Below are 27,278 nucleotides of genomic sequence, written 5' to 3'. Positions count from 1 at the left end.
ATGAACCCGTGCTGGCTGGGCCTGATCCCTTGATTGTCCTGCACGTGCCCTGTGAGCGCCCTCAGGATGAACCTCTCCATAATCTTCCTCGGCACCAAGGTCAGGCTGACAGGCCTGTAGTTCCCCGGATCCTCCTTCCGGTCCTTCTTGTAGATGGGCGTCACATTGGCAAGCTCAGGCTGGGCTTCCCACCTGGTGAGATGCAAAATGCATTTTTCCTGAATCTGTGCATATGCAGCTTGTGGAGGTGGAAGAAAATTATAAAAGGTTATCATTCTCTCTCATTGATCTTGTGTAAACCAGGTACAAACCAGCATTATGTCATGAAATATATTAAAAAGACTATAAATACCATGACATTATCAAGGTAAAATGCCAGAGACCATTACATCGTTATGGCTTTCTGCTGGACTAAAATCGGTTTCCATTAGAGGCGCAGGCGACCGCAGTGCCACTTTGTCCCATCACACTTACAGAGAGCTCTTCCCGTGCTCCGAGCTACCAGTACAGAGTAAAATCTCACTTTCATATTTAAAAGAACTAGTACATTAGGTCAAAAATTTGAGTCATAGCACAGTATCAAGCACGCTTTGAAGTATGCTAAAAAACCAAGCAAACACGCAGCTATTTAATGGTAGCCAACTTGGAGACAGTTAAAGTGGTGGGATTTGTAGGCAATGAGGGTGTTTCAGGAAACTTTGTAGAACCTGTTAGCAAGTAATAGGTTTTTCTAGGGCTTGCTGCTGCGGGCATCCCTCTGGAAAAGGTGCCACTCAGTAGGACGGTAAGGGAACAAGTATAGTCCTCCAAGATAGCGGCAGGAGAAAGGACGGCGAAAGCTGGTCTAGCAGGAGGCAGCACCGCGGCTTGTGGAAAACACAGGCTGTTTTCAAGCTTCTGAGGGGAGGTAATAACCGGGGAGTGAGGAAAAATAGTGATAGCTGAAAGAAAAAGAGACGAGCAGCGAGGTTTTGTTTAAACCGAAGGGGCGTTTGCTAACGCTGCCAGGGCTGTAGAGCTCTCACCCGCATTTCTCACCGAGCCAAATTTCCTGTCGCTGAGTAAGATCAAGCCAGTGACACTTCTTTAAAAATACTTCTTTGTAAGTACTTCTTTAAAAGTACTTTGTACATTATATTGATTTTTTTAAAATCTCCGTTTTGCAGCGTTCCACTTAGAAAGTCAAAAAATAAAATTACACCTCTGAGTTTGTTCCTTTCCGTCGAGATGTCACGGAGGCTTTTAAAGGCGTCTCTTGGTGGATGCTGTCCCAACCGTACACTAGCGATGCTCTGTGGTCCCTCCTCCAGCCCTGGGGAGCCACACCATCCTTACACCCAGCACCCTGCGAAGCAAAACCACCGCAGCTTTTTGCACTGGGTCTCTCTGCAATGATGTTTTCAGGACTTTATAATTTCCTTGTTCTGTTCACAGCAAAATCACTCTTTTACTCAGAATCCTCTGTCCTGAGGACGTTTTCTTGAAGAGCTGCCTGGCAGAAATCCTGCAGGGCCAGCTCACTGATTAGGTTTCGCACAGGGCAGTCACTGATTGAGATGTTTGCTCTGGTTTTTCATTACGCAGAGCTGTTACGGTTACTCTTCACAGGGAACCCGGCAGGTACTTTTGAGGAAGAAAAGCATAAGCCACACCAGAGCCCAGCAAAACGCATCTCGGTTAATGGTACCGTGGCTCCAGCTCGTGCTGTGTGGGTCATGTTTTGCTGCCTGGTTTTACTACTCTTGATTAGCTTTTGTTTGCAATATCTACTTCTGCTGGACTTTAAAAAGTGCCCAATAAAGGCTGAATTTGTATAACTTGAAGGTTGTAGGCAGTGGCTCATGGTAGTGCCCCAGCTTGGTAAAGCCCTTCCGTGAGATTTATTTCAAGCATGTGTTCAAGACCGTATGCTGAAAAGTTGTGCCAGAGCTAAGAATGGATCTGAAGCTGTTGAGAGTTTTACACGTTCTTAAGCCGTTCCCTGAATCAAGCCCGAACCGCGTTAGTTCATAGTCTACCCCACCTAGGAGCAGGGATCCTGCTGGGATCAAGGGGACAAGAAATCTTACAAAGTCTGTTCTTCTTCACTCAAAGTGTTGACTTTTCAGCACCAAAAAAACACTCCAGCTTACCAAATCTTTACACTGAGATCTTCAGTTTGATCAAAAATTTTGGGGGTATAGTAGGTGAACAAACACAAATAATTGGAAATTCCACAGCAGTAGCACATCTCATCGCTGCCATTCATGTGTCCATCCTCTCCCGGTGCATCATGGCACATGGGGTCCCACGGGGACGTAGCAAGCGTAGAGGAGACTGGAGGAATGAAGCACCCATGGCGTAAACCTAAGAGGACCCAGCTGGTGTTTCAAAATCATCGTCACTGCATTTTTATGTCATTTGGGTTTTGATAGTTGGATATTTATGTCATGGGGAGGCCATGGTGGGAGCAGAGACCAGGGGAAAACCAACCCGCAGAGCCACTCTGGTGAGTGGCTTCTCCTTCTCCCGGATGGTCTGCCACGTGCTTGTCACCAGACCCAAGGGGACCTGCAGGGGAAACATTGTCAGTTTGGTCACTGCTCACGTGCGTGGGTTTTCAAGTCACTTGATCCATCTGTAATAAAAATAATCAAATGCCACAAAGCAGCAGGACCCCTCACGATATTGCCTTCACTTAACTTGCTCTGGCTTTTCTGAACAGAGGCACTTCTGGAGTTAGAAATTAAGCATGAAAATTGGTTTCTCGAGTTTGGTATTCAAAGTTTTCTGAGCTGTGGGAGTCCTGCAGGAGCCAAGAGCAATGGCACATTACCACTTCTTAAAATGGATGGCCAGCCTCGTACAATATGAAGACAATTCCAGGACAGGACAGGGGACCTGATGACGGATGGCATTTTTTAGGAAGGATCTGTTTGAATCCACTCATGGCTGCCGTTCTCGTGGGCTAAAATTTATTAAAGCCGTTAAAAATAAGCATTTCATTTTTAGACCAGACCTTAGTGGGCTGGAACGGGATCATGAGGAGGAGTCATGAGCCTCACCATTGTGATCAAAAACCCTCGTGATCAGCAGAGCTGCCCTGAACTGGGGGGGCTTATGCCGTCCCTTGATGTCTCCTGGGGTGATGGGAAACCTGGAGGGGGTGAGCAGGAGTGGGAGGGATATTGCTTGGCTGGATGGCGCTGAGCCTGTTGGCACGGTCTCATGGGGCTCTTCTCCCCAGGAGACGTGTAATGCTTGTGACAATATTGGGGGGTGTGACCTGAGAGTCACGAAAGCGGCGGCAGGTCCCACTTCGGTAGCTCCCCGATGCACGATGTGCATCCCTGCTTTCTGCCTAGGGCTCCGCGCAGCGAGGTGCCCGCAGATGCCAGCTTCGCCTGCATTAGTGCGCAGAACCTGCTCGAGCTCATTAGGTGCGGTGTGTAGGCAGGGTCACGGCCGGCCAGACCGGGCAGCTCGGTCTGTGTTTGCACGTTCGTGTTTTGCTGTGGAGCGTCTTCTCGGCTCTCCCAGCAAGCACGTCCTGAGCCAGCATGGAGAAGTTCTCAAATTAAACCAGCCACAAGACACCAGCACCAAGCACAAGAGCTAAAATACAGCCTCTGAGGATGTCTGCCAGAGATTTCTGACACTTCAAGATGCACTTAGAAGTTTCAGCGACTGAGTAAAGCTCAGATCTGGAGGCACACTCGGGCGGTTACCCCCGTACCACTTGCTCTCCTGCGTCTCCCCAGCCAGCAGCCTCCCCCTCTTCTCGTGCTGACCCTTCTGAGGCATTTTGCACTCAGGAAGAAATGAGAAAGTCTTAAAACTTGCTGTTGGCTGTGGAAGTCCTGCAGCACCACTGCACCTCTTCCATGTAAGGGTCAGCCTTATTTTTCTGGGGGCTTGTGCTGAATATTACCCCCTGCAATAACACATGGCAGGGAATGGAGTGAGCGTAGCTGGATGTCGTGAGACTGTTTTCATCCAGTTTAGATTTCATGCCTTCCAGCTTCACTGATCTTCCTTCTGCTCATTCATTAGGAGACAACAGAGTACAGCAATCTTCTTTGCAATGCTTCTGTTGTCTATAGCTTTCTGTTGTCTCCCTTTTTTGGAGACTTTTACAGCAGCGGGAACGCGCCTTCAGCGGCAGAATATACAGAAGCTGAATATCTTTTGCTAAAGGCTTTTTAGAACTGACCAGTGAAAACCTCTTAGTGCTGGGTCATCGTACAGATTTAAATCCAATCAGTTCAGTTCAAACATCTTAGTGCCACTACAGGGAAGGGGAATTTTCATATTTACTGCAAGAATAGGAAAAAGCTAGTAATCTCATGCAGAGAAAGGATTTAAAGGGGTCCCTAAATGGAAGACTGAATCCACATGCAGGCAGCAACTTACAGTTGCCGTCTGAAGTGGCATCCACAGCAGGAGACACCGGCAACAAATCTGGAAAGAGTGACTCACTAGGGGAGGGTAAGACAGGAATACACACAAACACGAAGTCCATATGTTTTGTTCAGAGGAGAACCTCACATTTGAAGGCCAGCCTGGAATGATTGCTTTTTTTCCAAATTTGATCTAGAATAACAACAGACCCATTTAGCTGCGAGATATCGCCTACTACCACTGAAAAGCGTACCTGCATGCCAAATTCATCCCAGCACACAGGGCTGTTGTACAGCCAGAGCTGCCCAGGCACCTGCTCCTTTTCCAGTTGGGAATTTGTTGGAATCGGGTATGTTGGGGCACTTATCTGGGGTTTCTGGACATCCAGAGTGTGTTGGAAGAGCAGTTCAATCAGGGCTGGTAGACATCTGGAAAACTCAGACAAGTCAACTGTGCATGGGTAGAGCAACTCCACAGCAGGACCAAAGGAAATTTTGCAATCTGAACTGAAGAGGGACCTTGTGAAGAGTCTGTGACTGCAGGCTGATGAGGAGAGGCACTTCACCAAATTCAGCGCACCAAAGCTACAGGGAGGTGACTGCAAGCAATCAAGTTATCCTGCATTAAGAAGCTGGAACGTATCAAGGAAGGTCCAGCCGCTGATTGTACATGCGCTGCCCTCCGTCGCAGGAGCCAACCGAGAGAGATTAACGTCAGGCAGCTTGGCAGGGAACAAAACAGCAACAGGGTTAAAGCTAACCTATTGCTCTTTGCATTTTCAGCGCCTCGCTTGGCTGAGGGATAGGACCTTAAGATGCACTAACGTGGTCACATGCACTTGTCTGCTCATCCCCTAAGGATGCATTAACCCTAATATTAAGGGACAGGGTCCTAACTGCAGCGGAAGCTGCACTGGAAAGGTTAAGAAGAGACTGGAAACTCCAGCCAGCCTTTGAGCAAAAAGGATAGGCTAAATTAATTATAAATGGAGTAATAAAACTTTGAAGTGGAAGCATGTAGAAGAGGGACAGAGGAGGATGAAGCAATGAACAGCCTTGGCCCTGTAAACAGGAGATAAAAATAGGGCAAAGAGATGTCATCAGTCTGAGGGCTATTTTCAAAACATCACATCCAAAAAAGCCTTGGACTGACCTTTTGGGGCAGAGATGGCAAGTTTTAAACCGAGGGCCCCACCAAGAGGCACTCCCAAGGGTGCGAGCGCTGCACGTGTGGGCAGCGGGCAGAAGAGCTGGGTGGGGTGGAGGAGCTGGGGCTGCTGTACGGTGTCCCTGGGCTCGGGAGCTTCCGAGCTTTTGTCACTGCACATGGTGACAGGAACTCTTACATCTATATCCAGACTGCTTCTGGATACAGAAACTCATTCAAGGCCTTCTAGTAAGGGACGCGTTATAGGTTTTTTTATTCCCCTTTCTCTGGAGAACATCCCAGTACATAGCCACAAACCCATCCCCTCGTTCCTCAGATCTTTTCTCAACACTTGCCTTTCTTGCATTACCTACAAGACACACAGACGGAGGCGGCTGCTGTCAAGCTGCACGTGCTGACCAGGACCGTGTCCTTGCTGTTTCTTACTCCCTCTGTCCATAGGCTGTGCCTGGGGGTTGATTTTGTTGGGAAGCCCTTGGGATGGGACCATCATCCTGTTCCGTGGCTGCATCGTGTGCTGTGCAGCGTGCTTCGGGCCCACTCCTGCAGCTCCTAGGAGATATATCAGTAGCATTTATTTTTTAAGTACAACGATCTACACCATCTCCTGTGGTAATATTAACAGGAGGAGGCTATGCAGTGCCAAAAATCCCGTTCTTCAGTACTCCCCAGTGGGATTTTCTCAGAGTTGCTCTATTGGGGTAGAAACTCCCTGGAGGAGTTTCTCTGGGATATTAATGCTATGCATCCTCTAAGCATGGCTCGCTTTCAGCCACAGGCACTGCAGAAGAGCAACATAGCAGCATTTTGTGGGCACACGGTAAAAAACACTGGTTTGTCTTGCATCAAAGTGGGTATCTCCATGGCTACATCTTCTGGTCCAGCGTGGACCTTGGGCCTGGCTGAGGTGCCAGTGAGCATCCCATCCAGAGAACGCAGCACCCATGGTCAGAGAAACTGAGACATGTGTAGGAAAGGTGGAAACCTACTGTGATGTGAGGAAGAGGAGAGCTGTGAAGGAGAAAGTGGTGGGAGAAAAGGGATTTCCACCCCAAAGAGGTCAGAGTGCTCTGCAGGAGGGAGAGCTGAAAAGTCCAACGTGCTCATCAGCCCAGAGGAGCGCGTCCTTGAAAGGCTGAAGAGTGGCTCAGGGGGTGACAGAGAGCTCTGGGGAGAGGGAAGGAGCAAGCCAAAGCCCAAGGCAGAAATTTCAACTTTTAGAGTTGGGAGCTCCTGGAAAACAGCTGGAAGAGACCACATGAGCCCTTTTGGGAGGCTGCGGTGCTCAGCGAAGGCAGCAGCACACTCTCCACTGCAAAACCTCAGGGATAATCCAGCGGTTTGTCTCTGGCCAGGTGCACGGTGCTTATTCTTCCGCCAGAGCCATGCAGACCCGGCTGCAGATTTGAGCTGCAAAGGGACGAACGGGGCTTTCCCTCCCCGCTGTGTGCACAGAGGCATGATCCCAGGCTCAGCAGGGTCTGGGCTTGTTCTCATTTAATGGCATTTTAACCACGCCTCACTCTAATCTTTGCCCTTTTAGCCTCCAGGTCCTTGGCCAGCAGACAGGAAGCTCCCAGTAAGCTTTTAATTGTGCATGTAGCCTTGTTGTTGTGACGGCTGCTGCCGTACTGGTAAATGATGTCCTTAACAGTGCAGTGGGGGTGGGAAGCAGGGTGAAAAAACCCTCCTGACAAACAAGCAGGGATTTTATTACAGCTTGTGTCACATCAGAGAAGCGAGAGCTGAGTCACTGCCAGGTACAGACAGTGACTGTGAGTCACCAGCATAACCCGGCTCATCAGTAAATCCGGTGCTCCACTGCCCAGCGCTCCCAGGCCAACGCTCCCCTGCAGCGCCGATGCTCCTTCGGCGACTTTTGCAAACGCCCTCGCAGCTCCAGCTGCCAGGCTGCCAGGCTTCGGCACCCGTCCTTGCAGCTTGCTTCGGCTCACAGCCTCTCCCCCCTCGCCGAGGAGATGCTGGGCAGATCTTCGCTCTGGCAGAGGTGGCTGCCCACATCACCCACGTGCATCAGGCGGGCAGGACCACAACCTTGCTCCAAGGGCGCAGGGTGATGCTGGTTCCTCCTGGATCCAGCTGTCTCTTCCAGAAGCTGTGGAGGCTTCGCCGTACCTGCAGCTGGGGTGCAGAGGGCATGTAGCACTCAGCTGCCAGAGGACAGTGCTGGAGACTTCCCCGCTTCATGCTGGGGCACCCAGGCAGGGTGTTGGCAAGGGCAGCGCAGGCAGAGGCGGATCCTGTGCAGGTATGAAGGAGGGGGTTGTGGAGCCAGATGCCTTCAAGGATTTTGGCACGCAGAAAACCAGCATGTGGCTGTATATCCATGGTGCGACAAGGAGAGGAATTAGGGATCTGTGAAAGTGTCAGAGACTCAAAGCTGAATTAAATGTGACCAGCAGGGCAAGAGAAGTAATTCTACCCCTCCACTCTGCTCTGGTGAGACCCCACCTGCAGTACTGCATCCAGCTCTGGGGTCCCCAGTCTCCAGCACAAGACATGGACCTATTAGAGCAGGTCCAGAGGAAGGCCATGAAAACGGTCAGAGGGCTGGAAGACTTCTCCTATGAAGAAAGGCTGAGAGAGTTGGGGTTGTTCAGCCTGGAGAAGGAAAGGCTGCAGGGAGACCCTGTTGAGGCTTTTCAGTACTTAAAGAGGCTTATAAGAAAGATGGGGACAGACTTTTTAGTAGGGCCTGTAGCGATAGGACAAGGGGTGATGGTTTTAAACTAAAAGAGGGGAGATTTAGGCTAGATATAAGGAAGAATTTTTTTTACGCTGAGGGTGGTGAAACACTGGCCCAGGTTGCCCAGAGAGGTGGTAGATGCCCCATCCCTGGAAACATTCAAGGTCAGGTTGGATGGGGCTCTGAGCAACCTGGTCTAGTTGAAGATGTCCCTGCTGATGGCAGGGGGTTTGGACTAGATGGCCTTGAAAGGTCCCTTCCAACCCAAACTGTTCTCTGATTCTGATTCTATGATTCTAAATCCATGCAGAAATGTAAACTGGGATCTGTTCTCCTCTAAAACCCCAAAGACCTGAGCTCTCACCTGCATGAGGGACCCTTTCTCTTCCTTGGTTCATTGCCCCCACTGCATTTGCACGTCCTTTCCGGCTGACCAGAAGAGGCTGTGAAGACATGTGGCCCCTGGGGATCCCTCAGCTTCAGAGCCAGCATCTCACCATGGAATAAATGGGAATTTTTTACTTGAGAACTTGTTAAAAGATCTATTTGCACTGGCTGGGCTGGTGAAGGCAGAGTGCATTCAGGCTGGTGTATCTCGAAGGACAGGGTCTAGCTGGGGTAGCACTTCACGTTTCTGATTCTTATTTTAATATGTTGATTTTTAATCAGTGAAATCCAGCTCAGGCAAAAAATGTGCTTTCACCTGCATCAGGTGCCCGACCGGCCGCGTGATGCTGCTGCAGTGTGAGCAGTGCAAGCAGTGCGAGCAGCGTGAGCAGTGTGAGCAGTGCACCGGGCATCCTCCCCTGCCGCAGCAGGAGCCTCTGCTCAGGTCAGCCTGATGCAGCCATGAAGCTGAAACAGCACCGAATAAGCCAGCGTGCACTGAGCAAATACCTCCACGTCCACCGACCACAGCCCCCACCGGGCGGCTGACACTGCTTTGGGGTGGCCTTGCTGGGAGAGCACCCCCAGAGCACTGCCCTGCCCTGCAGAGCACCCCAATAACCCACCCGGCGCTTCGCAAACGTGCATTGAGACCTAATGGAAATGGCTAAAACAACGGGCGGAGGAGGCTGGGTGGCCAGAGGGAGCTGTGCAGGGGACAGAGCCATCACACGGAAGTCTCCCATGGGGATGGCGGGTCAGGTGGGGAAGAGCTTCAGGATCTCCTGGCTGGTGGCCACTGGCTGGCTGGCCTGGAGCCAATTTGGTGCTCTTGGGACATTTCCTAATGGCAAGTGTTCGCAGCTGGCTTGGCAGTTAGCGCTGCCCATGCCCTGCCAGGGAGGTCAGCGGTGAAGGCAGAGAGCTGTCAGCCAGCTGCAGAATGCGGCCGCGCTGCCCAGGCTCTGTATTTAAGTGTAATGGCGACCTTTTCCTCTAGCGCTGCCCCATGCCTGTGCTGGGAATAAATGGATGCTCCCTTTCTGCAGGGTGCCACGCTAGCGTCTTCTGAAAGTTTTACTTTTACAAGAAGTCCTTTTAAAGAGAAACCAGACCAAATGAAACAATAAACCTCTTGAAAAATTAAAGGAAAAGAAGGGTAATTTAACACAGAGTTAACAAAGGCAATGAATAACCTGCCAAGTAGCCGGGGGACAGAAATGGCATGAAGCTATCAAAGTCTTTGCATCCTTCTTCTTTCTTAGCTCACCCTCTCTTAGCATCACCGCCTCTCCTGCCCTTGTCCTTCAGTGACACGGTGCTTATATCAAAGCTGCCCAAGCACTTCCCATTCTTTTGTGTGCAGAAATCACCTCGCTCAGTCCCAAAATACATCTGTGAACGTGGGAGGAGTATGGCAGCATGCGATAATTAACATTACACAACAGCTCAGGACCAAAAGCGAAGGATAAACTTGGTGCTGGATTGAAAATAAGCTGGGCTGTGTAGGACGAACCAGCCAAGCTGGAATTCAGCCACGAGCTCCTCAGCCATGATCTGGTGCCATGGGTTTGACTTCATTTTAGGAAGTCACAGTCCTGACCTGGCAGCACCAGCCAACGCCGGACTGAGGGACGGGCTTGATCTTGACTCAACGCCTCTGACAGCAGCACCTTCTTAACGTCTTCATATTTCCAGGAAACCTTGGAAGGGCGCCCAGTCTGCCAGACGGCATATTAGAAATTGGGAAACCAATCATGGTTTGAGAAATCGTATTAGTGCCTCTCCGCAGACACGGTCCGTGCACACACGTGAGTCACTCTTAGCAACCCAGAAACCTGCTCGCACCAGTGCAAACATCACGTTCACGCCGGGTGAGCTCCAGCTGATGGATTAATGCTGCAGCACTGAAATGGCGTCATGGCTGGGGCAATAAAGCAAAGATGCCAAACTTTGCAGCAAGCGCAGTATACTCTGAGCAGTTCCGGCTGGCATCTGAAGAGCGGTGCCTGCCGAAGCCCTGTGAGGTGTATACTTTTGCTTCTGGGGATAGTAAGTTAATTTATTCTTGCTCAGTAGATGAGATGCTGTACTGAAAGGGGAGTACAATAGCACGTGGGACCCAGGAGCCTCACAACAGACTGCGCTGGTGATCAGCGATGACACTGCAGACAACAGGCACCTCAGCTCAGTTCCTGGCTCACGCTGGGGTGACTCAGGAAAGGCACAGGGCACGGGGGGGCACGGGGAGGACAAGTACCAGGAGCAGTTTGCTGATGGGAATGGGCCGTCCTTTCCCCAGAAGAGTTAGTCTGGGGACAGCCAGCATAGGCAAGCAGCCAGACCCCCATGCACCTAGAGATGTCATGATGAGCAGCATCTGCTGGTGTCTCCCTCCATCATGGGGATTTCACCTAGCAGCAGCCCTGTACAGCAACGCAAACATGCTGCCAACCATGTCATGCAGCATGGAGAAAGTGTTTGCGATATTGAGCCCGGGAAGGCATCTGCATGTGCATGCGGTGCTGCAAGACACAGGGTTGGAACCAATGAGGTAGCTGCAGCAGCGAGCCCCCGAATCCCCCTTTCATCAGCATCCAGCCTCACTCACGTGGCAGGGGTTTCGAGCACACTGAGAGCCCTGCCCGTGACTTAAAGCTCTGTGTTTAGCAGCCTCAGCAACACCAGTGATGCTCTTCTGTTCCCCAAAGATTTTTCCTCCTGTTCCTCTGCCACTCTCAAAGCTCTTTAGCTAAGGACAGTCCCAGCTGAAGCTGCCTCTCCCGCAGGGAGGGAAGGAGGCGCTGGCCATGAAAGCTTTAAGCTCGTTATCTGCCACTGGAACAGGTAATTAGGTTGATTTGTGCAGGAAGCACAGTGGGAGCAGCCTTTCTTCTTTAGGCACCACTGACAGGGAAGGGAGAACTCCCGTCTCCCCTCCGGTGCAGGATTAAGGAAAAGTATTGAGGAAGAAAGAGCCTGTTGAATACCAGTTATGCTGGGGAGATCTCTGGCAGGCTCCAGAGCCCTTTGCAATGTAGGATGGGACTGGAGAGAAGCACAAAGGGCTGTCTCTGGGTGGTCTCCGGGTCCACGCAGGAGTGTAGGTGAAGAAGAAGGACGGTGCGGTGGTGCAACTAGCCTGGGGCGAGCTGGCCTGCATCAGATCTCCCGCACAGACCATACTGCATGATTTACCCGGGGCTTTTGATCCTAGCTCGTAGCTCCATCAGCATAGAAAAAAATCCAGTTGCAAAAGTTGCGACGGTGTGCCATAATGAAGAGTCCCGCTCCTGGCATGGGCGGGTGGATGAGGGGGCTGCAGCATTGCTGCCCTCGCTGGGGGTCCCGCGGGACCTTGACCCCCCTCCCTGCCCCTCCAGCCCCGGGCACGCCTGCGCCTGGCTGCCCATCGCGCTGCCCTGCCCCATGTAGCAACAGGCAGGCGGGATGCTGGCATGGAGTGTCCTGCAGCACCCTGCGAATGGGGTGCTCAGCACCTGCCTTCTAACAGGCACTAAATAATCCCTGAGCCTCCCCATGTGGGACCAGACTCTGAACTCCATCCTCTGCTTTCCCCAAGCCTCCCAGCTGGGACCAGACCCCAAATCCCATTTTTCTGTCCACGGAAGAACATATCATCAGTTAAGTTAAAACTGATTATCACTAGCAAAACCAGAGAGTGGAAATCTGGCACTGGTTTATGGCTTGACTTCTAACCCCCATTCGTTTATGGGGTTTGAGGAAGACAAGTGTCCCGCCCACACCTCCAGCAAAACTTCTCTCCTGCTCATCCAAAAAGCTCCTGCCAAAACTGTGGCTAGTGCAGCAGAGGCATGGAAGCCCGTCGTGCAAGCACCACATGTCTTCTTCTCTTGTGACACCATCCTCAGCCTCATAGGATGCTCCCGGCACAGGCTGTTTTCCTCCCTGCGCCGGGGGAGAACAACATGGGGCCCTCGGCTGCACAGCGATGTTTGGGGCTCTTCTGGAAAGCTGTTAGCCAAAGGCTGCGAAGGGAACATGGCGAGGTAATTGGGGAAGATGAGACTAATCTCATTTTTTTGTTGTGAAAGGGGCGTGAAGAAGAGAAAAGGAGATGTACTGGTAAATTACCATCAGGGCTGCTATAGTAACACGGCTTTAAAGATTGCCTAGTCGGCCTCCTTGGGGCTATAGAAAGCTCTTCAGATTGTTCTGTAGTTTTCCACTTTCTCCTGACGCAGGTTGGCCAGGGCTGCCTTGTGCTTTCTGACCACGCTGTGACTCGCGGTCCTGCCTGTGCACCCACCACTGCCCTCGCCCCAACCTTACCTGCGGCCGGGTGCGGGCAGAACTGCCTCACCCAGAATCGCTGCCTGCAGAAAAGGAGCAGCGGAAGGAAGCAGACTCAGGGATGTTTGCTAACCTTTCTCCCTTCCAGCCCCCTGGATAGTCTCAGGGAAGTACCTTTACTCCCTTACTTCTTGTTTCTCTCCCATTCATTACCTCTACTCACTTGTTTTCCCGTAGGGCATCAGCTAAGAGAGGGGCCTCAGACAAGCCAGCTGCTGAACCACAGCCTCCCCGGTGCAGCACAGGTCCAGTGAAGGTGTACAGCCCAGTCCCAGGTGACGTGCAGCCAGAGCATCCCACGGCCAGCGCAATGCCCTGATTCAAGCCCCGTCTGAGCCCCTTTGCCCCAACAGCTCCTGCTGACCCAGGTGTGCTTGTGTGCAGACAAGTCCCCTACGAAAAGGCTGGGGCCAGCACAGAGATGTGTGTGACATGAGTCAAAGGAGGAAGCTTCATTTGCCATAACTGTGTGGTTCCCTAAAAATTGTTTCCCATCGCTGAAGAGGACAGTTTCCCTCCTCTTTTTAAGGGAAAGCCCCAAACTTCCAAGAAACAGTGCAACGGCCCAGTCTGAAGTGCTGTCAGATGCCTCAAATGAGACATCTGAAATGGAAAGCATGGGAAAGAGCTTTTTTCCTCCAAATCTCACATCAAGCTGCTTGAGCTTGCCTCTTATGCACGGATCATTTATATTTCTAAGCAGTTCTCCAGCCCTCATCACGGTACAGCAGGCTGCTTTCCTCTGCGTACTCAAGAGCAAGCCTTGTTTTCAGCACGGTCAAGCTCTGGGTCAGATGCGATGGTTGAGTGTATTTGCTGGATAAACAGGATTTAACAGGATTTCTGACTCTGGGGACTGCTCATGAACCCCTGTCCTCTCCCAGCACTCTTGCATTTCATTCTTCTTCAACACTAGCTTAATATACGTGGAGGCATCTGTATTTTATGTCTTTGTTTCTTTGAAGTTCGCTGGGATGGAGAAATGCTAATGTTTAATTTCTGCAGGAGGGAGAATGTGTTAACAACCAAACCCACAAAGGAACCCAAGATAATTTAGTAAAAGCAAAAGGATGGTGTGAATTCTGCCATGAAAAATTTGAAATCAGTAGGTGTGCTGGCCTGCAGCTTCAAGTGTTTGAGAGTTTTCAGTTACACATTGTAAATCCATAGAAATAATCAGTCTTATTTATTAAAATAGCACCTAAGGTGTAATTTTATTTCAGATGAGACAGATGTTGTCCCAAAGAGCTTAGGGTCTTCTAGATGTGCCTCAACATATGAAAACAAGCATGAATGAAGTAAGATTTGGCTCGCAGCAAATGAAGCCACATGGTTTCTCAGGAGCAGGAAAGCACCAACACTTGTTTTCCGCTGGTCACACACATGCGTGCAGCCCCCAGCAGCTCCCATCATTAGCACACTGTCGTCTCAGCATCCCGATGGAGCCGTTGAGCCCATCCTGCAAGTGGGCAAAGTGGGGCCTGGAGATGTGTTTTGCCCACGGTCACTCCACACACCGAGAGATGCGGGGATTAGAAGATGCATCCTGCAAGTCTCACTCCACCTCTTCACCCCTTCTCCCGGGGCCATGCTCACACCCATGGAGTCATCAGCTCCTCGAGCCTCTTTGGAGCCAGGTCCAACCCACTGTGGTGATGGGCTGTGCTGGAGGCAGAATCATTCCTGCCCTGTCAAATCGTATCAAAAAACCTTATCTGTTGGGATTTGGTAAAAGTAACTAAATACCTATACAATGGCTATTATTCAGTTTGCTTCCTTTGTGCCTTTGGCACAGGAGGAATTCACACGGCCATCAGTGGGATCACTTATCAGAGTGGGCCTTGAGCCGGTCAGGGTCAACGTCAAACCCTTGCTGGGTGAGAGGCTTTTGTAAGCATCAGCAAAGAAGCAAAAGACTCATGAAACTGTTCACTTCATATTAAAAGGTCAAGAAAAATATGGAGGTGTCATTTAAAAGTGGGTGCTCTGGAACTAAATACCCACCTGCAGCGGGTCCCAGCTGGCAGCTGTGCTCTGAGCATGGCCCAGACCCGCTTTCGGGGACACACACTCAGGACAGAAAAAGGATCTGCTGCGGTTTGAAGCCTGGGAGAGCAAGGAGCCGTAAAACTGGGAGGACAGCTCCATTTACTCCTCTCCTTGGGCGCTGGTGTTATGTGCTGTAATACACAAGAGGTCTATCTGCTGAATAAAAATATCGGCTAGTGCTTGTCAAAACCAGATGTCTCAGGCTTGCTCATGCATGGCAAGCGAAAGGCTTGCTAGGCCCACTGCAGGACCTTGCAGCCCATTGAAGGACAGAATCACAGAATCACTACGGTTGGAAAAGACCTGTAAGATCATCAAGTCCAACCACCAACCCAACCCCACCATGCCCACTAAACCATGTCCCACAGTGCCACGTCCACACGTTCCTTCAACACCTCCAGGGATGGTGACTCCACCACCTCCCTGGGCAGCCTCTTCCAGTGCTTCACCACTCTCTCCATAAAGACATTTGTCCTAATATCCAGACTAAACCTCCCCTGGCACAACTTGAGGCCATTTCCTCTTGTCCTGCCGCTTGTCACTTGGGAGAAGAGACCAACACCCACCTCACCACAACCCCCTTTCAGGTAGTTGTAGAGAGCGATGAGGTCTCCCCTCAGCCTCCTCTTCTCCAGACTGAACAACCCCAGCTCCCTCAGCCGCTCCTCATCAGACTTGTGCTCCAGACCCCTCACCAGCTCCATCGCCCTTCTCTGGACACGCTCCAGCACCTCAGTGTCCTTCTTGCAGTGAGGGGCCCAACACTGAACACAGCATTCGAGGTGCGGCCTCACCAGCGCCGAGTACAGGGGCACCATCACCTCCCTACTCCTGCTGCCACACTGCTTCTGATACAGGCCAGGATGCCGTTGGCCCTCTTGGCCACCTGGGCACACTGCTGGCTCATATTCAGCCTGCTGTCAGCCAGCACCCCCAGGTCCTTTTCCGCCGGGCAGCTTTCCAGCCACTCGTCCCCGAGCCTGTAGCATTGCCTGGGGTTGTTGTGACCCAAGTGCAGGACCCGGCACTTGGCCTTGTTGAACCTCATACAATTGGCCTCGGCCCATTGGTCCAGCCTGTCCAGATCCCTCTGCAGAGCCTTCCTACCCTCGAGCAGATAGGACCATTGGATGTAGCTAATCTTCTCTCCCGACGGTGTTTGATTCACATTTGCAGCCTCGTTTCATCCACCCAGACATTGTGTCATCACCAGGATGGCTCAGCACCAGCATGTTTTCTGTGAGCAGAGAACAGGTACCTTCCATGACTCTGGAAGAGAAGAGGAGAGGGCTGTTTGTCCCACTGGATGTGAAACATAACTCTGGGGTCCTGCAGGGAGCTAACCTAAGAGTTTGATGAAGGTTGCCTGGGGTCAGTCGCACAAGCCTCCCAAGAGTCGATCCTCACATCCCTGTCTGCAGAGATGCTTCCAAGAAGGACACCACCAGGTGACTGCTGAAAATTTGCTCCAGCATGGGAACACAGGTCGAGAGCCACCACTGTACTTGGAGCCTAGGCAAGGACCTTGAGACCTGCTGTAAAACTTCTTGATTTATGGGACCTGTGTCAGAGCCCAGGAGGCTCCCTGGCAGCTGTAGGCCACCTTAGGCATTTCAGATAGCTGATGAAGAAGGAACATCCCCTGGCTCCAACGTCGAGTTTGTTTACTCTCTCCTCCAGTTACATGTCTCAGATGGAGCATATCCATCTTTGGGAGTGAGACGAGTGCCTACAAAGCGGGCAAAGCTGTAACCAGAAACTTGGAGATGGAGATGGGGGGGATCACAGTCCACAGCTCAGACCCTGTTACGTCGCTCTGTAATTTTCTTCTGTTCTTCTGCAAGTAGAGGAAGGCTCCTGCCTTCTGCCAGTAACTGCAGCCATAAATCTCAGCTGTGACCAGACCTGAACTCCCAGTAGGCACATGTTCCCTCTTACAGCATAACACCCACTCTGGGAGGCAGCCAGTGCCCTTGGACTTCTGTGCTGTAACTGAAGAAATTGTTCTTTGCATTGAGCCCACCTGGCCTGGGTTCAAGAGGAAGCAGCTCTCCCAGGCTGCCCACTCCTCAGAGTGCAGACCATGAGCAGTACAGACGTACCTCGGAAGGAGGACATTCCTAGTCGTAGTAAAAAACACTACTTTTTTCCTTCATGTTTTAACGAAAGTATGCAGTGCCCAGAAGGTTCCTCTGTTTCTATTATGAAATGTTTCGCAGTTTACCAGGATGTGGCTATTACTCATTGGTTTTCAGGCTTGTGAGCTGAAGGGTAAATTTTCATTAATGTCTTCTCAGATGAAAGGACTCAGCCTTGGGGTTTCATGCATATTTATAGTCAATGCTAGACTTGCAGGGATGTTCCTCTTGACATTTCACTTGGTTTCTCTCTGAGAACAGGAATCTTCCCACCCTCTTGCTTAAGTGTTGTGCAATATTCAAGCAAAAACCAGATGAAAACCAGCCTTTGGCTAAGAGAGAGATCTGAGGACCTGACACAGAAGTTTTGCTCTCTAAGAAACGAGGCTGCTGTTCCCTAGCAGCTTGTGAAGGGTACAATTTCTCCATGATCATAAGGAAGTAAATGTAAGAAACTTTCCTGTTGGAGGCAAAAGATGGCTTTAAGACAGATGCTTTGCCTTCAGAACTGGACATGTGGAACTGGTTCCCATTTTTGCTCTAGATCACTTGCGTGACTTAGCCAAAGCCTTTGCTTTTCATCCTGAGATCTCCTGCTGAGACTCTGAGTTCTAGGGCAGGGACTGCAGTGCCTTGTGTCAGACGATGATGATTTAAAACACAGCCTTTGGGTGCTCTGATAAGGTATCATGATGATTCATCGTAAATGGAAGCCATCTCTGCTTGGTAGCTGGCATAGCGTCTGTTCTGGCCTTTGAAATGCATCGTCTTCCGCTTCTCCCAACCTGTTTCTCTCCTATGAGAGAGGAGTGACACAGAGCAAGCTTTTGTGGCACAACCCTCACTTGCAATTTGTAAAGCTTTTCAATTGGCTGGGAAAGGCTAAAAATAGCTCTCTAAAAGCTTTCCATTGCTCCTTTATCACTCTTCCCTATTGTGCTCCTCAGATGGAACAAGGACAGGTGAGCCATGTTTCTTTCCTGAGCGTGTCTCGCTGCGTGTCCCAGACTTCAGAGAAGTTCAGTATCAGGAGACATTGGATCCATGGGTCCTCCCTTTACCTGGAGTTTGTCTGATGGAGTCAGAGGCAGCTTCCTCTGGGAGAGGGGAGGGACGGGGCTGCACGCATGCTTCATTCCAGGGTCAGCTTGCAGCAACTCAGCCCCGTACTTCTTGTCCAGAGGCTGCCTTCCTCTGTTAAACTCTAAGCTTACATCCAAATTAAAACACTTAATCTCCAATTCTTCAGGTTGCAGAGAGAAAAGCTTTAAATCTGGAATGAAGGATAAATAGATCCATCAGCGTCTGTCTCCGGGCTGCACATCTGATGTGCCGAACGGTGCCTGGCTAAGCAGAGCGAATATTGATGCTGGGATGAGTGACCGACTGAAGTGCCCATCTGTTTACCTAAGCCTCTGCTGATCAAAGTGCAGAAGGAAGGGGAGGTGGGTGAGTTGTGAGTGACTCTGTGTTACCCTCGCAAATGGCACTTGAACCTTGCTGAGGAAAAGCTAAGCCCACCACCCATCATAGGAGCTGCAGTATTGTATTTATCTTCATCGTGACACCCACAGAGTCACTGCTGTTTTCTTGTTTTTCACTCTTGCTTGAGAAAAGGATGTCAAGTTGATATTTAATGCAGCCTCAAGAATGTTTATTGTGCCATCATTTTAATGTCCCTGAAAACCTGGGCTGGAGAGTGCTGCCATCAACCGCCTACCAGGGATGAGAGCACAACCCCAACAGCAGTGGCATGAGATGCAGTCTCGTGCCAGGTGTTTCTTAACAAAAACTGCTTTGTGCTATGGTGGTAATAAACTCAGGCTTGCCAGGCAGCATGGCATGTGTACAGCAATCCCACCTAGACCACAGAAACCACAGAATATATGGAGTTCTCCTTGGAGTGTCCAAGATCCTGCCCATGCCCAGGTCATAGATGTGCAGTTGTTGGTGCTGGATCTGGGGTTTCCAGCTGGATGGCTCAGTTGAATGCTTTTACCAGGGTCCCCACTCTTGCCTGAATTGGGGGCTGCCTCTGCCAGATCTCAAACTGAAACAGAGCACTAATTTTGGTCTAAGATTAGATGAGAGACCCCCTGAGGGGACCAAAGCAGTGCAGAGAGCTCCACTAGCATTCCTCTCCGCTTTGAGTCTGACTCGGGATGACTATGCCTCTGCCGGAGGATGCCGTGCTGCCAGTGAGGCCGTCTTTCTGCTGATGAAACTGAAAACAGAGGAGGTTCAGCCTGCTTGCAGTCATGCGGAGTTCCCTTGGTACATTCCCAAGAGGAGGCTGTTAATCCCATTGACCTGGCTTGATTTCAATCAACGTGGGAACACTCTGCCTACGCAGGTTGTTCCGACAGTGTTATTCGGCTGGAGCAGGGGTTCCCATCCTTATTTCATATTTTATATGTGTTTTGTAAATGGAGTGTGGCATAGATGCCTTCTGCCTTGGCCATCACACATGCTCTGTCCCCAGCCCTCTGCAGTGACTATCCCTGGCGATGCTCTGGTTTGTTTCTACGATAACACAATTTTTCATGTCTCTAGTACCTGCATTAAATGCTTTTTCTTTTTTCATGAACAAGTTTTCCTCATTTTTACGCTCTCTGGCTTGAGCTGTACATGAAACCAGCCCTCACTGGTAACGCCATCTCTGACAGCCCCTGTCAGTCCAGGGACTGGGAGCACATTCATCTTCTTGTCCTCTCGCACCAGCCCGTGGTTTGTCCACACAGTGTGGGGTTTCACAACCACCGCATTCTCCCTGCCTGGGAGAGAACTGATGCCCTGTTTGTATAGCTTTTCTCATATCTTACAGTACACACATTTTTAGATACGAATCCAATATGTACTTTGTTACATGGCTACTAATCATTTAATCATGTGTAATGTCTCCCTGCCCCTAAGATATACTTGTCTGGAGGTAAGATGTATATAAAGAGCTTGCCTCTAATGGTCTGGTGATAAAGTCTTTCCAAAGTCCTGGGTTTTGCTAGCCCCGGGATGCAGGCAACAGATGTATAGGCAAGGCTTTCAGTTATTCCAAGTGTTTGCAGATGATATGAATCCACCAGTATCCGTGCACAACCAACCATGGCCCAGCATGGTACCTGGGTTCTCAGACCGCCACTTTGGGGCATGTCACAGGTTTTGAATATCCTGCTCTTTCTGTACCCTTGGAGCACTTGATTAAGACACAGTGCCTTCCATCTTTACATCAGCAAAGTGTCGCTGGTTGACTTTTAGTGAGGACATACTTCCAACCATTAACCATGTAGTGGTGGCTGTACAGGTGGTCACCCAAAGGATGCTGGTGGCCTCATGCCTCAGCTGCATGACCAAAGGACTGAGATAGGTCTTTCTATACGTGTATGAGACATATGAAAGCATGTTCCTGCACATTGTCCCTCCTTACCCACGCGTCTTGGTCACAGAGCTGGCAGGGCAGCGGTTGAGACACCATCCTCCTCACCTACCCTGACTCTTATCTTTCCAATGTGGTTGTTCAGGAGGGTTTGCCACTGTCCCCCAGTGTGCTTGGTTCTGATGTCCCGTGCTGACGTTTTGCTCACACGAGGTGTGACGTCCTGGGGAACACCCGCTGACCAGGAGGACTTGAGGTGAGGAGATCAAAAATGGATTTCAGGGAAGAGAAGTTCCCTCTTTTTGAGTCATTCCTGGGATCTGCTAGTGAGCTGCTGGGCTCCCTGCCTTCCACGTGCCATCTCGTGGCTGGGACTGCCACCTCGTCCCAGCTTCTCTGGCTAGGCTCTTCTTGTGCTACAACCTAAATTCCAGAACACTCTTAAGTAAAATTATTTACTGAGCATCTGGCAACAAACCCTGGAAGGTGAATCTGTTCCCTTCACCCCGGTACCATCCATGGTTTTGCCACTCTCCTTCCACACAGGTCCTGCACTCTTCCAATACGCTACCTGGCACTGTCCCTACCTCTGCCCTAATTCAATGGCATCGAATGATCCTTCCTATCAGATGTGAGCTCTGGAAATGTAATAATTTGTTCTGGCAATTGAAACAGGTATCCTCTGGGACTGGTATGATCTGATTAAAGAAAGCACTGAAGTGCAAGACAGCAGCAACATTAATGAGCCTGTCTGAGAACAGATGAGGCAGGAGAAAAACAGTCTGCCTGCTAGCTTCTGAAAATTAAGCTGTGCTGTGGCTATGAAGATGCAGAGTATTACAGGGAGCTTAGAAAGGACCAAAACATGACACCTCTTGTCATGCAAACACACACAAAAACACCTCGTGATCTTCTGCAGGGAAGAGTGGTAGGGACCCGAGGAGCTGTTGCTCATGCAAAACGTGTTCCTGAGAAGGAGGGGTTGAAAGCTGTTCTCCACAAATGCAGGGGCAGGCAACCTTCTTGACAGTGAATAAAAATTACTAATCAAAAGAATTGTAATTAAAGCAATTACCGTGTTCTCTGCATACACACACCCTGCATGTTTCATAAAGTCTAATAGAGTACAGTGCTGGGCCTTGATGGATAGGAAATTGCTGGTTAATCACTAGGGAATGGATAACTTCCTCACCCAATCTTCAGCTAATGACTTTAACACGCTCTTTTGAACGCAATTTGTACCGGCTGTGATTATGGAGAGACTGTTCAGTGAAATAAAACTGGTTAATAAAGTTACTGCTCCCTGTGTGTATCAAAACAAGTCTTTGAAGCACTTCACATGAGGTCCGGCTTCACTGAAGCGAAGTTGCTTGGGTACTGCGTTGTGCACAAGTGAAGGCTCATGCAGAGTTGCTGATTGTTTGCCCCTCTCGCAGCCTGGGTGAAGGACTTGCCTGTGGCTCCCCAGCACAGCCCAGAGCACTGAAGGAGGCCACAGCCGCTTCACCCGCCTTGTCCACTGGCAAACCCAACCTGCCAGGAATTTATTCTCTGGTTTCTCCACCTGGTCTGCATCTAAGACCACTCTGAAAAGTCATGTTTCAGTTGTAATTACAGCTTAGGAGGCCTCCTGCCACAGCCTCATGGTGGTCCTGTAAGTGAAGTGATAAATCCAGATCACTTGAAGCCCTTCTGTCTTAACCTTAGCTTTTTATTCTTCCACTGGCTCTTTTTTCCCACTTTGATTTCCTTCTTGGAAATGGCTTCAGGTTCGTATCTTGAAACCTCATCAGGAAAGTTTTATTCCTTGGAGACCTTGGGCACAACTCAAGAACTCAGCAGCTGAACCCCGATTTAAGGTGTCAGGCTGGCAACTGACTCCCCGGGCACAGTGCAATGCCACACGGAGAGAGGCAGTGTATCGCTCTGCACATCTGGCAGGCTTGGGGATCTCTTTTAACAGTCGCTCCTAGTCAGTCTGTGATCAGGACAGCATCTCCCCAAGGTTACTTCGCTACAAGTGACAGGAGAGTCAAGCTTTTTAGTACCCTTCTCCAAGATCACTTGGATTCCTGGAAACTTTGCTCTTATCTCAGTCTGGGGAAGTCCAAGCCAAGCTGACTAACAGTCATCTTAGATGAAGGGCAGAAAATAAACCTATCAATCAGCTGCAAAGAGCATACAGCAGCATGAAAAGGCACATTAGAGGCGAAGTGGACCTGTCAGAGACTCAGCGTGAGGTGCCTCTTTGGGAGGAGATGCTCCCACGCTTTAACGTTGCCTCTTTAGAGATAACTTAGTGCCATTTTCCATGGATGCCTCATAAACCAATTAAAATTAATGTCTTCAGAGTACAGTTTTCTTTCTTCTCTGGGAAAGTTTCCAGCTCACTAAGTTACAGCTTCACCACAAAGAAAAGGAAATTTTATAATTATTGAAGACAGCTATTAGAAGAGGGTAATACTCTTTAACCATGGAGTTGCTGGGAGCATTGGGGCAATGCCACGGAAGGCATATTCAGAGGTTTTGGCCTGACTCTTCACCCTCCTGGTGCCACCAGGGACCATGGTCTGGGAAGAAGTTTGGGTCATCCCTTGGAAGTGCTCAGGACTGCAGAGAGGTGCTGCTCCAGCGCTGCTGGCTGGAAGCAGTGCAGAGCTCTCTGTCTTTACCTGCTCTCCCGGGCGTGGATCAGGAGGAGCTGTTTTGTGCCACAAACACGGCGCTGAGCAATGAGGTTGTAGGACTCGGCACAGTGGACACATGCTCCGATGAGCACGCAGTGTCATAGCAGCAGGACAACAACAGGACTTTTACAGCAAGCACTTATTTAAACCCATTTTTTTATCCATAACAAGTAATATTAAAAATTGGGTTCAAACTTATTTTCCCTCTCCATTCCCACTGTCTGTTCCTGTCTCCTCTTTCTTTTGCTGTCCTTCAGGCTGCCCCTTCTCCATCCTGTCTGCTGTTGGCCAGTCACTCCTGACCCTCCAAAGTCCTCCATCAACCTTTTTGCTTCCGCAACAGTGTTTATTGCTCTTCTCTTCCTTCCTGTTGCAGACACACTCCCCTTCCTCCCCCGGCGATGTCCTGGCTTTGAGTTTGCCGGTGTTGGGTTGCAGATTCCTTGGACAGGGCCTGGAGCTTGCAGCATGCTGTATTCCTGGCCAGCTGTCAGTGACATGTTACGCAGGCTGAGCCTAAGGCGGCTCTTTGAATGCATTCCCATGCTTGTCTCTTTGGCTCTGCTTGTCCAAGCTTCTTCTGTTACACCCTCAGCCCACTTACAGAAATCACTTCTGATTCTGTAGTTCATAAAGCCAGAAATGTAATTGCAGGCATATCAGCAGCTTCCTTTTCTCAAGCCAGGACTCCCTCACAAATGTTTTATTTCATAGGTTGTTAAAAAAAATCTTGATCTACAGCAGAAAGGGGAAAACATGATCTCCAAACCTCGTGTATATGACTACCTCGCTTTCTTGGATAGGTGATGATTTTTCTGATTTTGATCAAAGCTTTATCACGTTGCCATGCAGTGCCAAGTGAGCACAAACTTCTGGCAGGAACCAGTCAGCAGTGCTCGTGCAGAGCCTGAGACAGCAGGGTCCTCATCTGCAGCTAGGACTACTTAGTGATATTGTAATGCCAAGAACAGCAATTAAAGACAGGTGTCATTTTGCATGAAGAGTCTTTTAATTTAACTTGCACCAGAGTGAGAGGAAAGCTAGTTCAGCAGCTGAGATATTAGCCTGTGGCTTGTATGCTGCAGATTTAATTTCCAACGTCAGGAATGTCATTTGTGCCTGAATTCACCCCACTTTATGCATTTGGAGACTAACAACTGGGGTCCCTCTCTTGGAGAGCTCTGCAGGGTGATACCACCCACACGGCATCTGATTCACATGCCAGAGATGCCTGCCGTTCACTGCCAGCTCCACCAGGACCAGTAGCTGCCAGAACCTAGGTTAGGTAATTTAATTAAGGTCTGAAGTTAGGCTGGATGAGTATTTGTTCTTCATCTGAGGGAAGACCTTATCACTCTCTACAATTACCTGAAAGGGGGTTGTGGTGAGGTGGGTGTTGGTCTTTTCTCCCAAGTGACTACCGACAGGACAAGAGGAAACAGCCTCAAGTTGCTCCAGGGGAGGTTTAGGCTGGATATTAGGAAAAATTTCTTTACGGAGAGAGTGGTGAAGCATTGCAACAGGCTGCCCAGGGAGGTGGTGGAGTCACCATCCCTGGAGGTGTTCAAGGAACATGTGGACGTGGCACTGTGGGACATGGTTTAGTGGTCATGGTGGGGTTGGGTTGATGGTTGGACTTGGTGATCTTACAGGTCTTTTCCAACCTTAATGATTCTGTGATTCTGTGATCTTCATCACAGTCATCACAGAACAAGGTGAAAATTTTACTTTCCTACCCAGTGGGGATTTGGGAGGTGAAAACCAGTATCTTGCCTAGCCTATGTAGTAACTTCATAGTTGGGACTCTGCTGGTGGGAGAAAGTGAGAAGCAGTCAGGTATGTTCTTCAGTGTGATGGGGCATATTTATAGAAAATGCACATAAAGCCTGGTTTCCTGAGCCCTGTACAAACAAGCAGGATGATGGTTTCCTTGCTTAGAAATCTACATCTACTGCCAGTGAAAGTACTTTATCCAAAAGAAGCCTCCTGTGGGGCTCAAGCCCATGCAATCCCTACAGAGCCAGGGCCCATCTTCTCCCTCACAGGGATCCCAGCTGCCCCTTCCCCAGTACCAGCTTTGCATGGCTGTGCAGTGAAAACTTTGCAAGGTTAGTTTCCAGATGATCAGGGAGCTTCAGGGCTTCTGCTCAGAGCTTCATACGGTTGTCTGTGCCTTCTGTGGTGGCCTCCACTGTTTCATTTGTTGCAGAAAGGAGATTTAATTGCTCCTTCCATTTCAGTCGAGCATCTTCAGTGCCCTCATGAGATTTTGTCAGGTTTGTGAGTGATGTCAGCCATCAGCTGCATGGCTGAGGTGCTCAGATACTGCACTAGCGGAACCATGAGCTACTCCTGTGGCTGAGAACGGGCTGGAAAAAACCCGAAGCTGGCTTGAATAACTGAAGGGCATCAACCAGATCTGCTAGCCATGTTTTCCTTTGCAGATTAGTGTTCATCTGCTCCTAAAGATCATAGTTGTTGTGGAAAGAATTGCTAAGAAGTCTTTCCCCCTCGGAGCTCTGCCAGTCCTTCCCATCCTACCGCACCAGAGAGTGAAGAAGCCCGGCTCTCCGGGGAGCGTCGCTGGAAGCTGGAGCTCACGCAAAGTATACAAGTCACTAACATAACCAGCATCTGCACAGGGATTACTCATGTTTCGGACAGAGAGGCTGGACTGTGCCAGGCAGGAACTTCCACATGCTCTCCGCTTCTGGTCGTGGTTTGCTCTGCTGTGTCGATTCAGGCAGGACAAATCCAGAGCTTCCTCTGTGAGCATGCAGGCACCAAACAGGTGGGAGGTAAGCAATGTCATTACAGCACGCAGGTCAGCTGTTTAAATGCTAAAAAGCCTAAAAGGCATAAGAATGTAGCGCTACCAAGGAGGTGCAGAAGCCAGAAGAGGATGGTGGTAGACAGACAAATCATGACGCTGCACCCATCTCCTCACCTCATGGAGATCACCATCCGTACCAATGGCTGGAGAAATGTTTATTAGCCTGCCCAGGTGGGCATAACTGCTTGTGTTTTGGATATACCGTGTGGGAAGCCCCCCACACTGACACACCGCAGCAGAAGACTAAGAAATATCAACTGAATAAGGAACCAATTCTTTCTTTTTTTTCTAAACTAGATTTCAGACACGGCTGCACCTGTACGGAGCTGGCGGAGCCTGCGGCTGATGCCTCTCGCTGCAGGAGGCAGACATTCTGCTCGTACTCAGAGAGGCAATTTCTGGGAAGCAGGCTGAAACAAAGGCAATTGGGATGGCAAGAGAAATGGAGTCACTTTTTCTGTTGCAATTAACTAAAAGCAAAGAAAGTGACTGCGTCCCACAGTGACACAGACTTCCTCCTGCCTCATGGACTCCAAGAGGAGCTGCAATTTCTCCCCCTGTCTCCAGGCCTGCCTGCATATTATTATATAAAAAAACACAAAACCAAATTATTTGCCCCAAATTGAAAAAAAATAACCAATGAGCAATCAAAAATATTTTTGTCATAAATTGCCCAATTCAATTTTGCTTCTCGATCGTTAACTTTCCATTGCAAAACAATTCATATGGGAGATTTTTGCCAGCTGAATTCTTACCCTTGCCCTTCTAATTAATAAGATGGTGGCCTTACAGCTTGATTCTGTTTTCTGTTCTAGTTAAACTGTTTAGAAATGTGCTAATGATTCATTCTCCTTGCAATTAGATGCAGCAGTCAGACTCTTTCCTACACTTCTGCAAAGTTTGCTGTGAAGAGGGGCAATGCAAGCAGAGTACGGAGAAACAAGTCATAGATCCATAAAGAAAATCGATGGCAGTTAGTTGGCAAAATACATTTGGGGATCTGGATCTGTATTTAATGCATGTCATTATCTATTTGCAGGAGACAAAAGACGTGAGGGAAACCAGTTTCTTTCTGCCTGCGGAGAGCTCAAAAGATATTCTTCAACATTTCATATTCCACTTCTTTTTTGTATTAAAAATCCAGGTCTCTAAAGATCTACCTTTTAAAATTGCCTCTAAAGTGTAATGGGAGACACCATGAAACCCTGGCACCAGAAAACTCAGG

This window comes from Gavia stellata, chromosome 18 (assembly GCF_030936135.1).
Source record: "Gavia stellata isolate bGavSte3 chromosome 18, bGavSte3.hap2, whole genome shotgun sequence".
Lineage (NCBI taxonomy): Eukaryota > Metazoa > Chordata > Aves > Gaviiformes > Gaviidae > Gavia > Gavia stellata.
This window is presented reverse-complemented; position numbering follows the sequence as displayed.